Here is a 15,277-nt window from a genome sequence, read left to right on the forward strand (position 1 = left end):
GAGTTGTCATTATTCAGCAGCTTACCCCAAAAATGCTTGTTTATGTACAGGATGTTGTAAACATTGAAAAATACGCAAGGAACTTTGATGCTTTCAAGCTCAGACCACAACCAATCATTGTCTGCAGAAGTAGCCATCTCTGCCCTACACATGCATATGTCATGCATATGTCATCAGGCGCGTATCCAGGATTTTCAAACCCGGGGGGCGCGAATTACTATCTAAGCGGAGCGCCACCATCGGTTGGCGCGCAGCGTACAAGAAAATTTCTTGTTTTGAAACCCCCCAGATCACCGGAAACGGCACTTCTCGGGCTTGAAATGACCAACCAGATGTACACTTTTTGCCTGAGAACCAAGTATTTCCTAATAGTTTTTTTTTCCCATCCATAACCTTTTTGAAGATTGTCAACCCGGCACACATCATGTTCGACCTGATCGCATCTCCTGTGGGTCTTTGCTTTTGTAGGTGATTCTACGTCGCGGCCCACAATACCCGTCAGCCCCACTTTTCAAGGTTTTAAGCCCCATATTTGTTCAGAATTTGAAAATTCACATTTCTCGTGAATAAACTCACTTCAAAACATACCCATAATGTTGTACAAAATTTCATCTATGGACAACCAATATAGAAAAACTTCCTTCAACCCCTAACAGACCGGTCAAAATTGCACGAGTAGAGGGAAGTGTGATGCAGAATGTTGGTCAGAAATTTTCTAAAATTCAGACACAGTTAATTTATTGATGTACAAATATTAAAACCTCTTATAACGGCTATTATAAAACTTGGTTGAAGGAAATGAAAAAATAGCAGATATTTCCGAAACCGAACACTACACACATAGGCGTAGGAGGCGCGGCGGCAGTGGCGGAGCTAGGGGTATTGGTCAGGAGTGGCGAGAATGGTCTGTAGGGGCGCTTTCGACACTTTCTAAGCGGAGCGGCACCACTGGTTGGCGCGTAGCGTACAGAAAATTTTTGAGTAAAGATACTCCCTAGATCGCCGGAAATGACCCTTTCCGGGCCTGGCTAATATGCAGATAAACGAAGAATAAGGTGTCATCGCCAAATTACACCAACAAAATGTGACAAATGTCAATAAGTAGATGAGAGCGCAATAAAAAAGTCAATAATCTAGAATAAGTAAAAAGTGGTAAAGAGCTGAAAAAGGCGCCAGCAGTCCATTTGAGTCCGTCAGGGGGGGCATCCGCTGCGCATCCACTGCGCGGCGGGGGTGCAGCCCCTAATTCGCCATTACTAATGTAAAAGAGAGTTTTGACATAATTGGACCTCCATGCTTTTTATACATCTACATGAGACATGTCGTTGTTTACATTAGCATCCCGCGGTGTACTGCGCAATTTTAACGGACCGTACGGTACATGATGGCATGCGATGTAATAACCGATGCTTGCTTATATGATATTGACATGAACACGTTGAATGCGCGCGAAGCTCGCGAAAATTTTTGGTTATTTTTTCAGGCAAGTCGGACAGTTTTGAGGCTTTTCATCCTGGAACGCCATTTTCATGCTCACTGATATGATGTGATATCTGCTGTTTGCGTTACAAATTCGAACAGGCGCGTAGCGAGGAATTTGCCAAGGGAGGGGCGAAGCCTGTAGGCAAATTATCTAAGCGTAGCGCCACCATAGGTTGGCGCGAAGCGTACAAGAAAATTTTGGCCGAAAATGCCTCCCTGCAGATCGCTGGAAATGGCACTACCCAGGACCATTTGTTAGCGCGAAGCGTACAAGCAAATTTTGGCCGAAAATGTCTCCCAGATCGCTGGAAATGACACTTCCCAGGCCTTGTAAGTTGCCTCTAAGCACTTTCTATTTTGAAATTACTTAGCGATATCATTTAAAAAAATGCTGAATGGGGGGGGGGGCGGGCGGTCGCCCCCATTCCAAAATGCGTCATGTTCTCCGACGACACGGTCGAGTTCGAGAACAGCCACAGTTGGTTTCATAGCACAATTCTACACACGCGTTATGATAGACCATATATAGTATATATATAGATCATTAGTGAGAGAGGAAAATGGAAACGTCAAAAAATGGAGTTGTCGGTGTAAGGGGTAGGGTGAGTCACACTTTTACGAAATCATTGATCCGTCACTGGCTACCCTTCAGCGCTGTAATGATGTCACTGTTCCTCTTTCTCTTCCCGGTGTCTTCGCGTTTTTCTTTTACTCCCTCCTTTTCTCCTTTTTCTCTCTTTTTTTTTCTTTTTCTTTTCCCTTCCTTCCTCTCCTCCTCCTCTTTTTTCCCCTCTTTTTTCCTTTTTTCTTCTCTTTTTTTTCTCTCCTCTTTTTCTTACCCGGGGGGCGCGCGCCCCCAACGCCCCCCCTGGATACGCACCTGGTCATGTTTGAGAGGCATGCGCTTCCCCAACCCTCTTTTCTTAACGCTATTGACATCTGTTGTAAAGACCATTCACATCATGGATGTGGAGTTCTAACTCAACTGCTAAATAGTGTGGTAATTTCTTGCAAATGTCATATATGAGTTCGTAGATTTGAACATTCCAAGTTCCATCAGGAGCATCCGAGCTTTCATATACAGTTTCTTGAAGTTACCGTTGTATCCATTTCTCAGTGTTCATTTTAATTAAAAATGTTAATTCTCCTCATTTTCTGTCACTCCCTGAAGGCCATTAATTTGCTTGTATATAGTTATTAAATATCATATTTTGCTTCCTCTGTAATCAGAGTAAGTACTCAAATTCCGTTTGAAATAAACACAAATCATTTTGGGAAAAAAGTGCTGGAAAATTAACGTTTGTTGGAAGATTTACATGCATGCGCAAATTCTTAAATCGACATACAAAAGGATGGGAAATAAATGATTCAGTATATATGTTGCAACAGTCATTTTCAGGTCTACGTTCGTATCCATGTAAATCATTGGTTTCGAAATTGTGTTTAGAAATGTTTGTAGTACTGTGGTGAGGCATGTGGTAAATTGCATGTGTAGAGTGTCATTGGACCAGCTCCTTTTAATTAATGGCAGTAAAATTTGTTGTTTCATGGTACTTCGTTCCTCTATCTCAGCATAGCTACAAGGAATCAGTCATCCCCACCCCCCCCCCATCCCTGCATCTCTGCTTTATCTTTCACATCACCATTCTTAATAGTATACCCTAGACATATCACGATTGGATATAACCCTGACTTGATCTCGTCGCATGAAAGAACCATGTGATTTACCATATACAGTACGACCATTCTTAACACTCAATAGACACCTCAACTTTTGGAAATTTTATTATGGACATAACTTTCTCTTTTATTTTAAATAAAGTTTTGTGTCATAAAGTGTTATCAGGTGAATAATATCAAGAAGCTGTGGAATTACCATTTTTTATAGATGACTATAGTCCACCTGTATGCTCGTTAATACGTGTGTAAGCAACTAGCAAGGTTGTCTGTGATATCACATGATTGATTCCATGAGAGAGCCATGTGAATCACCATGGTTACGGTAAGACCATTTTAACACTTAATAACTACTTTAAAAACCTATCGCAAATTATTTTTTTTCGCAACTTTCATTTTTATTAAATTTGTGCCATAAAGTGTTATCAGGTGCCATGTTTTAATCAACCGTATACTGGTCGTTTACATGTATATATATATAATATATATATATAATATATATATACATATATATATATATAATATATATATATATATATAAATATATATTTATATATATATGTATATGTATATATATATATATATATATATGTATATGTATATATATATATATATATATATATATATATATATATATATGTATATATATAACTAACTATTTGTCTTTGTGTATGTTATATGTATGCAACAATATTTTTTTGTGATAACACAGGAAACATAGAATTCAGTTACGTTAATTCAATTTAACTCGTAAAAAGTACTTATGAAACAAAAACTCGGCAGGCAAGTATTCAAGTTCCCAGGATTAAATTATTGTATTGATCAGTTTTTATTGTTTCCTATAACTTTCAAAAAGCTGTAGTTTACAATGGCTATCCCATTAATATATGTACATGTTACATTCAGATATGGATGGGACATTCAGTTGTACTTTAAATTGTAAAATAAAAACAGTCTATAGCTTTGCCAATTGGTGTGCTTGAAGTTTTTGTTCGAAATCCAAATAACGGCATCAGGACTAATAAAATATGTGTTTGGAAAGTGAAAGAAGATTTTGTTTTGTTGTCTTTTCAGCAATATTGCTTCAGACACATATGATTTATTAAGCTAAGTATAATTATAAGCATCAGGACTAATGAAATATGTTTTTTTGCAAAGTGAAAGAAGTTGTTTTTGTCTTGACTGCAATATTGCATGATATACCCATGATTTACTAAGTAAAGTATAAGTTAAGGAAATGAAATTTACTTCCCTATACGGCATTGACCCCTTTTTTTCAGGGTACGTTAACACCTTGCAGTAACAAACAGGACAAGACATGTCCCTGGTGTGAAGGGGTTGAAATATCTAGCCATCCACCCACAACCCCTTTCAAAATCACCGTTTTAAGGATAACAAATTGCCCAATCAAAAGAATACCTGCCTAATTATAGTTCATTATATTTCTACCCAATAAGTAGAAAGAAAGTATATTGACCATTTTATTCTGTAAGTACTCGTTGGCTTATTTTAGGGGGAAACTTTATTGGTCAATCTAGTTTCACCCAACCGTTAGGTAAACCCAATAAATGATTGGACATATACTTGTCCAGAGTTGGTTCACATATTTGTCCCACCGTTTAAGAGTGTACATAAACATTGACATGATGATCTCTGGAGACAATGATGTCACCATGCAGGAGTTGTTATAGAACAACCCTCTGACGTCACCATGCCCCATTTTTGTCCTTTTCCTTTATTATCTTTTCATATTCATATTCCCTTCTGAAGCCTCCTCCGAGATCTCGCCGGGCAAAGAAATTGTATTAGTATGTTATATAACATGATCAAAATACATCGAAAATAAAACCGAAAGTAAACCCCACCAATTAAATAATAAAATGTAAACATACCTTATATTGGTTTTGGTTGGGTCTAACAAATCACTCCCTGTCGTCTACTTCTGTTAAGTTTCCAAGAAGTCCCAGTTATGCCAGAATTTTAATCAATCTGTCGATAAGAAAACAGTTCTTCTTGTTGTTAAGATCATTAATGTCGAGTGCAAGGGCGGCGGAAGCACTTTTAATCTGGGGGGGCACCGACATCAAAGGGCACTTTGCAGAAATTCGATTGGACTGATGCAGCCTGATATTTAGTACCCTTTATAACTCTTATTGTATTATCTTATTTTCGTATACACATCACTCCATCAACGCCCCCCCCCACCCTCAAGGAAAAAATGCATACTAGCACTGCAATATCCAATGTGCAAATTGGGAAACAAGGAACAAGTTTTCTTTGAAGACAGAATGAGGTGAAATCATGCTAGTTGCTAATGTAGGAATCTTCCGAATTAGAGTTTATTTCTTGTTAATATCTTAACAAATTTTTTTCCATTCGAAATAGCTTTGAGTTTGACCCACAGAAATTCATTAAAAGTCAGGGGCGTAGCCAGGATTGCAAAGTTGTAAAGGCACGACTATCTGAGCGGAGCGCCACCATCGGTTGGCGCGGAACGTACTATAAAATTTTGGTTTACAAACCCCTCAGATGGCCGGAAACGGCCCTTCCCGAGTGTTCCTTCTGGTTCCCTGGCCTCTTGCTAACTTGAGACACCTCAATTTTTATGTAGAAAAAGGGCACATTTTTAACCTGAGGAAAAGTGGGGGGGGCACGTGCCCCCTGTGCCCCCCCGGTTCCGCCGCCCTTGGTCGAGTGAAATCCCGGTTAACTGTATCTATGTATCATTTATGTGTATAACAGATTCAGCAACAAATTCATCAAACAATATCCCATCAAAACCTTGAAGCAAAAAAATACAACAGGAAGAAGAAAAATATGAGAAAAAAGAGGGGGGGGGGACATAGAAAGAAAAAAGAATGAAGGAAAAGTACAAAAAAAATCACTACCGTTGGATAGACCTAATCAAGCAATGGTAATTTTTAATTACAAGCCGTCTAATATGTGATGTTATTTCAGTCAGAGATTCCCCCCGCTCCCTTGTCGTGACGTTATAAGGAACGCCGAAGGTGAAATAAGTAATCAGATATTTATCGGTAATTCTATCAAAGTTATAATATATACATAAGTCTTATTGTTGGACAACCCTGCCTGTAATCAGGCAGATCGTGCGGACAGATCGATTGAACATGGCCAACAACAGGTAATGAAAATAAAAAAGAAGGGAAAATAAGGGATTAAAAAAATGATTTTTTTTGAGGGTTAAATCGATCGGAAGATATGCATCAAAAATACTTTACGAATGGAAAGAATTTAGTTGGGGTAACCGATACGACTTATACCGTGATTTCAATAAAACAACAACCCAAGAACATATTTTATTTTTTAATTCATAATTTATCTGTTGGATACTATGATAAGCTATATGGTAAAAGTAGAGAGTTACTGTATCAGATCTCAACATGAAGTGAGGGAAAATTGCTTTGTCAAAAATAAAACTGAAAAAAAACACATTACTTGAGAGGTGCGATTCATACGGCTGTGTGTTGCTAATGTAATATAGTCTACTTATACTTTTTGCTCTCAGTGATCTAAAGATCATGTAAACAGAGTTGATTTGTTAAGCTTCTTCTTTATAGGCAAAGAATAATTCATCTAAAGGCATTAAAAAAAATTATCGACGTCACGTGATCCACAATCCTCCTGATCGAAAGTGAAACGATTGAAGTTCATGGCCCTTTCCCTTGATTGAATCTTTGATTGGAATCTCATTCCTTCGATTGGAATTCTAATCCTTCCGATTGAAATTTAGACACATTGTCATGGGCAAAGATTGCTCGGGTCAGGAATTAACGTAAAAACATAGGTATATTTTGATATATAGTCATACTGTTTAGCATCTATGTTTACAACCACCCACTGTGTACATTGCCTTATCAGTTTGTACTGTGAATAAGAGACAACCGTTAATCAGTATGAACTGAATTGTGTTAAAACACCGCAACACATGTTGGACCTGTCAGCAGGAGCTACTGTGGAAAAAAAATACTAACAGACGAATTCATTACTCAAAGGTTGTTTCAACTAATAACTTGTAAGGAATCTAAACAACTGTCCCTATATGTTTGACTGGTAAGTATACCTTGAAAAGATGGTTCAAATTGCAGGTTTTAAGCGTTTTCCGGTAAAGTGTCATCCACTTCCTGTTAAATTGTGGACGAAATTATTGGCGAAACTTTTAGAGTGGTCTGGCTAGTCCAGTTAATCGCCATACATATGATTGTATATTTATATTTTTTTTTTCTGTTGTAAGTCCTTCTCAGTAGCAACTGTTCGTAAATGTAACACATGTTAAGAAATGATAACACACATCAGTTTTAACTGATTAACGGGTGACCCACCCTAAACCAGTTTAAACTGATACAGCCATGAGAATCGACTGATACAACACAACTCTGTGATCCGTTATACACAGTCCTATGTTTGTCTATAGCTGCAGTGATCATTTATATGGGGAGGTTTGAATACAATTCAATCACCAATATCGAATGTCTAAAAAGGCTGTTAAATTAAGTCAGAATGTGAACTTACAGGACTTGGAAATCAATTGACATTAATTCATCGCAAATGGAATGTTTCGTGTTTGAGTGTAGGAGCCCTGCAAGGCTGAAGAGTTATTCGATATTAGGGTAAAAGTTTTTTTTTTGGCAACCATCACTTTCCAATACGACTTAAAACAGTTCGCCAATATCGGTGTTACCTCCGCACCTTGCACATCAAATCTGAAGTAATCACAAGCCAAATGGGTTACCCTTTGGAGAAAACGCAGAGACAAGCAGCATAATATTGTTCACGATATCCATAGACTGTGAAATCACAGAGCGTACTACATGAAGTACATAAATATGTTTTCATCTTAAACTGCATACAGCCATTCCCCTTACTGATTGCGATGTCTGAACAAAATGGATTTGAGGCCTATCGTATTCAACCTCCACTGAGATTTCACTAGAGTCTATGACTGTATAATAAGCTTTAAGAAAAAAGCCCCACAAGATTTGCATTATTCAATTTTTACATAGTAAGAAAACTATTAAAAATTTCCTCGATTAAATTGGGTATAAATATTTATAAGATAAGCTTCCTCAAGGATTGATATTCTGGGAATGGTTTGATTGCGATATTTAACATGGTAGAATGGATTACGTTGATGGATACGTTATGATCAACATCCCACTCTTGATACACACGCACAACCCCGGGCAACCAAACTCCCACTGTTGACACATACAACATTACAACAGTTTCATTTAAAGGAGAAAGCGTCCATATATATTTATAGGCACTGCGGTTTTTTCCAGTAATTCTGGCTTTCAAAAGATATAGGCTTGTATAGCATGCGTACAAAAGCAGGAGTAGGTATACATGTATAATTCCCTGGTTATGGCTACACGCAAGAGTTTAAAGATCTAAACACAAGTACTAATATCTGATCTATAGATTTCCAAAATACTCCGAGTAGGTGTGTATGAGTATATAAATCCATTTGGGCGAGTACACACGTATGAGCAACCATAATAGAATACTATTGAAAGTGCGATGACATGGACCAAAGGCTGTGACATGGAAAGAACAGTTAACGCTATAGATGCAATATATGTCAAGAACGTAGTTTCAGGCATTTCTTCTTTCAATTTTACGTTTTTATTTTTCATATCCATAAACACATATCGTGAGATTATAGAAATACATTTGCGTCCAACAACAGAATAATGCACTATTTTCTTTTCATGTTGTATAGCAAAGGACCTTCGATATTAAATTTCCGCAGCCTTTCATTTTGAAGGTTATTTTGAAATTAAATTTCGTCATATATATTTAATGAAAAGAAGAAAGAAAGAAAACATGCAATTAAACCATTCTTTTAGTAGAACAATGTTTGTTTTGCTTATATTTTCAACTCATTCTTCTCTCAGATATTATTCATTCTTCTCTCAGATATTATTTTCTATTATTGAGTAGATCACATGAGAGAATAACGTTTCATATTTCTTCTGAAGACATTCCACCAATTCCCCTCCCCGATTTTTTGTTTTGACAACCCTTCTAAGATATAAAGGGTAATAAACAAAAGCTTTAATATAATATCAAATTCCCTGCAGATTTGTGTTGAATGAATTAGTAATTAAAGCAAAGTATGCAATATTTTTTATTAATGTCGTTTTAATATTGACCTCAAATTTTGGCAATACGATGTTAGAAACTTTCAAAAAATCTTCTGAAAGAAGTTCAAATGTGACATTATCTAGTCACCTTTCCTTGAATTTTAAGTCCTTTAAGACAATGTTCATAAAAGATTCATGACTTGAAAGAAGAAAAAAGATTCTCATTATATGAAATCAATGTGAATGAAATGGGTGAGTGCCTGAGTGGGGAATCTTCAATAGTAAGTCAATTTATTTATATTTCTTAGGAAACGGAAGTGCACACAAACTGCATATAACATTGACCGGGTATAATCTGTGTGTAAATTATTCATTAGCAAAATCAAATTTTCAAAGATAAGCCGATTATTGGTGCTATTATAGGCTCTTACGTTGTCAATAACTGTCACTACAGTAAAACACGTGTAGCTTTTCATATATTTTTGACTTTTCCAGAGACATGCAGCATTACATCAAGAGGATTTGAATCTCATATGAAGATGAACTGAGATGAAGATGAGGTTTTATATTAAGAAATATCATCCATGTTTGGAAGATGTTCATAAATTATTCAAGTGAGAGAAAGGTAAAATAAGCAAAAATTAAAACCTTCTTTCGGATAATGCAACGCATGAGTCGGATTAGCGTTCCTAACTTGTCAATTCGACAAAAAGTTCATATCTTTCTGCAGAAAATACAAGTTGTGTTTGGTGTTGCGCAAGGGTCAGTTATTGGACCTAAATTATATTCTATGTACACTAGACCCATTGGTGAAATCATCAGTAGTCAGCAATTGCATTACCATCGTTATGCCGACGGAACCCTGACAAATATAGGCTATACCACCATGAATGCACGTTTTTGCACCCACACTAATATTGTCCCCAAGGCGGCATGTGTTAGTGGGCAAGGTGACACATGGCTGTCCAAACATACGTTAAAACTAAATTGCGATAAAACAGAGTTTATCATTTTCTCACCAAAACACAGGCCCGCTGGTCCCGATTAATTTCTTCCTCTTATGCTTGGCGATACTACGGTTGAACCAGCTGATTGTGTTAGGAACTTAGGAGTTTGACAGTAACCTCAATACTGAAAAAAACCCAGATAAATACTATTTGTTAAAGCTGTTATCTCTCCATTAGGAACATCGGTCGCATACGTCATTGCATCACTGCAGATCGACGTATGCAGATTGCTTGTCCGCGCACGTGTAACCTTCCGATGAGATTATATATACTGTAACTCCCTTTTGCAGTCTGTGCCATTGCTCGTCTCCAGTGCATACAAAACACAGCTGCCCGCCTGATAGTCTAGCCTGCTAAACGGTATCACCACATCACCCCAATTCGTAAGAAACTTCATTGGCTCCCTGATAAGTACCGTATCCAATTCAAAATATTGGTCCTTACATACATGGCATTTTATCATTTGGCTCCGTATAGTATACATAATTGTTATGATTAAGAAGCATCGCCCTAACCTCAATCTTAGACCTTCCAGCAACGCCTGCCTGATGTACCTGAAGTCTCACAAAGTATTACGGTGATCGGGGTTTCAGTGTGGCAGCTACAAAACGGTGGAAACTCTGTACCACAAAACATTAGCGACGATAACTCATTAACTCATTTTCGGTGTAAAGTTAAATCGTATTTATTTAAGATAACCTATTAACTCTGTTTCTATCAATAATTGTTCTCATTGTAAAGCGCTTTAGAGCACGACTTGACTGGTTAGAGCGCTTTATAAATTTGGTATTTGTGTAGAAATTATTTACTTATCACAGCACATTCAATTTTGCCACAGTGACTGTTTATATAGCATTAAAGCTGGAAGTTGACAAATACCATTCCCCAACGCATCTTACCAAAGATAGGAAACAGAGGCACCATTTGCACAAGTTTGTATAGTTGATAATACCCTTAAATACAACAGTACAACCTGTACTGTGTGACATCAGGACACCAAAGTTAGAACCCTTATTCATGGAATGACCCATATCTAAAAGCGAAAATATGAATATCGTACACAGAGATATGTACGGTAACGCAGATGGTATTGCTTAACATTGTATGCATAACGACGTTTAGAAAAAAAAAAGATAGTTTGCATAATCATTCTACAGCATCTCATATTTCACAATATTTTCAAGCATCTTTATTGATATGCATGTAAAATTGTAGAAACAAATGTATATACGCGTTGGGTTAGGTAGTTTGACATTTTCCATTTTCGATTGAATTTGACGAACCGTGAAATATTATAGTCAGGTGCATTTTAACAAGGTCAGACAATATAAATATAAATATATATATATAAATATATATATATAAATATATATATATATATATATATATATATATATATATATATATAAATATATATATATGTATATATATATGTACATATATATATATATTTATATATATATATATATATATACATATACATATATATATATATATATATATATATATATATATATATATATATATATATATATATATATATATATATATATATATATGCGAGTTGGAGAGAGAATAATGTAAAGTTGACCCTGGTACACAAGCGAAAGATGAGCAATTAAAACACCTGTGTCATTTTATATAAATATATATATATAAATATATATATATATATATATATATATATATATATATATATATATATATGTATATATATATGTACATATATATATATATATTTATATATATATATATATATATACATATACATATATATATATATATATATATATATATATATATATATATATATATATATATATATATATATATATGCGAGTTGGAGAGAGAATAATGTAAAGTTGACCCTGGTACACAAGCGAAAGATGAGCAATTAAAACACCTGTGTCATTTTACCATTTTAACAAATTACCATTTGCCTTCAAATTCTGAATAAATCTAATTAAGCCATTGTAAGGTATGAAGATTACATCCCAGATTCTTATACGCATTCAAATCATGCAAAGCATCAACTCCCCGTTTAACTGCCTAATGAGAGGGAATTTTGTGAATTATAACGTCATATAGGCTATACAGATGTTTACAAATACGAATAAGAAAGGACTCGAGTTGAGAATACTATACGACAAGAGTACACACACAATACCGAGTTTGTTATGCTATAGTCTTACATAAGTTATCGAACAAGCAAGTAAGAAAAATGCAGCTTGGCAGGTTGATACTCTTGAAAGGTAAGACATATTTCACTTAATGTAAACGCACTTTTAAAGAAGATGAGGCCGATCAAGGAAGCTTCTGGTAAAGAGGATAGAGTTACGAATCCTCAGTGATGGCAAGAAGAACGATGTCGCGAAAGAGTCACGAGTGAAGGATATCTCTGGATATCCAAAAGTAATATCACGAATGAATGACAGAATTCTCTCTCTCTCTCTTTATTTCTTTCTGTAACAGATGCCTTTCAAGGATCTGTTTCATCTCGAGTTGTGTTAGGATATATATACAAGTAAATGATAATATAAAAATGTTAGATGAAAAAAAATATATAATTTTTTTTTTTAAAATGAAGGTTTATTGAAATTTAAAACAGCAATAGAGTAATATCAAAATAATATATATAAACAGCGCATATACGAATGAGTGTAAAGGGTCGTTGAGAATATCATTGGTTTATTTACAGATATATTTACGTAATGTGGTAATGTGGAAATAAATCGATTATTTATACCATTAAGTATAAATTAATGATATTATCAATTAAATTCTTGATATTATTAACCGATTTCGCGTTGTAAACTACTATGCAGTTACATAATGATATCCTTATTGCTGATCATTTTTTGATATCATTTTGATATCAATGATTTTGATATCAATAATTATCATTTTTTGCTGCATTTTTTGTATCATCAGCTCAATATCAATGATTAGAAATCATTTTAAAATAACATAATTAAGTGGCGTTCTTCATGCACGTATGTATGCATTTATACAAATGTATGATTATCAATTTGAGCTTGTTTCTTTATCTATGTAGCCTATGTACTTTTTCATGCATCAATTAATAAAATACATACACGCATACATACTACATACAAACATGCATGTCTTTATGTATGTGTGTATACAACATGCCCGTTTCATGTAGAGGTCCCCACAAGTACTGTTAATAACAATGAACCGAAAATATCAATCAAATGAAGGAAACCAAATACCTATCCAATCTTCGAGCTTGGTCTGATTTTTCAAATAGAATTTCACAGATTTTTGACGTAAGTTGGTTACGTTAGAGTTCTGTTTGATCAATCAAAGGTGAATTCAAACTCCTGGTGGAAAAATAGACCATATTAAAGCAATAGTGAAGTTTCATGCTCAAGCTTTTGATTATTATTATTATTTAAGACTTTACGTAGAAACGTTTAGGTTAAATTCACGTCTTCGTATAACTTGTACCGTAAATGATCAAAACACATTAAATTCAGTTTTAGCTTAGTTTAGTCTGCATTTCATCGGAAGAGGTAAATAGAGCCTTGTTTACAAAATATGAGTAAAATAAAGAAACGAATTGAACATCAATGTCATCGAAAAAGAAAGAAAGATAAGTCAATCACTAAAAAATGAAGGAAAATGTATCAAAGACAGTAACGGAAAGAAATCAAAAGAAAACAAGATCGCAAAAGAACTAAATATTTTTGTAAATATTCTCAGCTGTTTAAAATATTCTTCTCTAGAAATCATATAAAGTCAACGGTTTGAAAGACTTTCCTTATATTACAAAGTATTCAAAAAGCTATTCATGTTATCTCTAGTTGAGAGGTTTGCTATATAAGTCAAATATTCTTTCGAAGTAAAAACGGAAGATGCAACTATACATTGGTGCACTCATCTCTTAAGTTTCCATTATTATGTAATAAATATTTATATTAAGATTAGTTCACTTTCTAAAATAATTGCATTGCGCAATAATCAGTTGCGTATATACCACGATAACTACCAATGCAGTATATATCGTTGTTGTTGTTGTTGTACGAAAAGCAACTTAAAAGGAACTAGTTTTGTTTCATCTCGTATATATGTCCTATGTGACGTCACATATTTTGAAAGTCGCAAAAACAAGAATTAAGGATAAAATAGTATTCATAGAAATTATTAGAATTGATGAAACCGTTACTTTTGGAAGAGACATTTGCAACGTCATCAGCAACTTTTTCCTTAAAGGAGCATTCCGTATATCGTAATTATGATTTGAGACGCAGAGACAGAAAAGAAGAAGAAGAAGATGATGAAGAAGGAGAGAAGAAGAAGAAACAGAGTTCAATCATACTTTCGTTGACAAAGTAGGACTAATTCTTGACCTCGCGTTCATCGAATATTCGACACAAATTCCGATTGATACGGTTGAAGGGGTTCCTAGAGGGGTCACAGTAGGTCCTGCGTGCCCCCGTGAGGCAGATATGAAACGCCTTTGAAAGTTCTGACGTGACAGGGAAATCATCTCGTGACAGTTGTACCTGATTTTATCGCGTTATTAAAGGTCACCGTTAGCCTGTATGTAGATGTAGAAGTTTCGATTACAACTGGGTCAAAGATTTTTTATTTAAACCTTGAAAGTATTTCTGTCAATTCCTTTGGTGACGTGACCTGATATCATAATAATAAAATATAAAAAGAACAACAGCAATTTGAAAGCGCTTTGACTACTGAATGACCCTGGATATATAGAGTTACCGCCCGCAGCTAGAGTCTTACAGACCCAACGCGATAATACACTCGCCTGCTGTCAAAAACCTAATGGTATATATGTAAGAGTAATTATGATACCATAGGACGCTGAGGTGATTGCAAACATCTGAATTGTTAGAAAGCTTTGTTTTTCTTTAAGAAATTTATCGTCATAAAAAAGTGAAGTAAATTAAAGACGTCAATTCACATCTTGTGATTTTGCACCTGCGAACTGCTTTTTATATTACTTTTACCACCGGTATAATA

The 15,277-nt window shown here is 35.2% G+C and overlaps 1 protein-coding gene across 3 annotated transcripts in view; it reads right to left on the reverse strand.

The window, feature by feature from the left end:
• The window catches only part of LOC139967402 (probable G-protein coupled receptor No18), a 48,812-nt gene that overhangs the window by 19,807 nt on the left and 13,728 nt on the right, over positions 1-15,277 (reverse strand). The window contains exons 1-2 of one of the 3 annotated variants that reach the window (XM_071971149.1): positions 13,504-13,543; positions 5,052-5,148 (exon numbers count right to left, since the gene is read on the reverse strand). The exons of 1 other annotated variant lie outside the window; for it this stretch is intronic. The gene's annotated coding sequence lies outside the window, so the exon portion shown is untranslated. Of the gene's footprint in view, positions 1-5,051; positions 5,149-13,503; positions 13,544-15,277 lie in introns of those variants that run through there. One more of the 3 variants, XM_071971148.1, reaches the window with a different exon arrangement.

Source organism: Apostichopus japonicus, chromosome 5 (assembly GCF_037975245.1).
Source record: "Apostichopus japonicus isolate 1M-3 chromosome 5, ASM3797524v1, whole genome shotgun sequence".
NCBI classification, from domain to species: Eukaryota; Metazoa; Echinodermata; class Holothuroidea; order Aspidochirotida; family Stichopodidae; genus Apostichopus; species Apostichopus japonicus.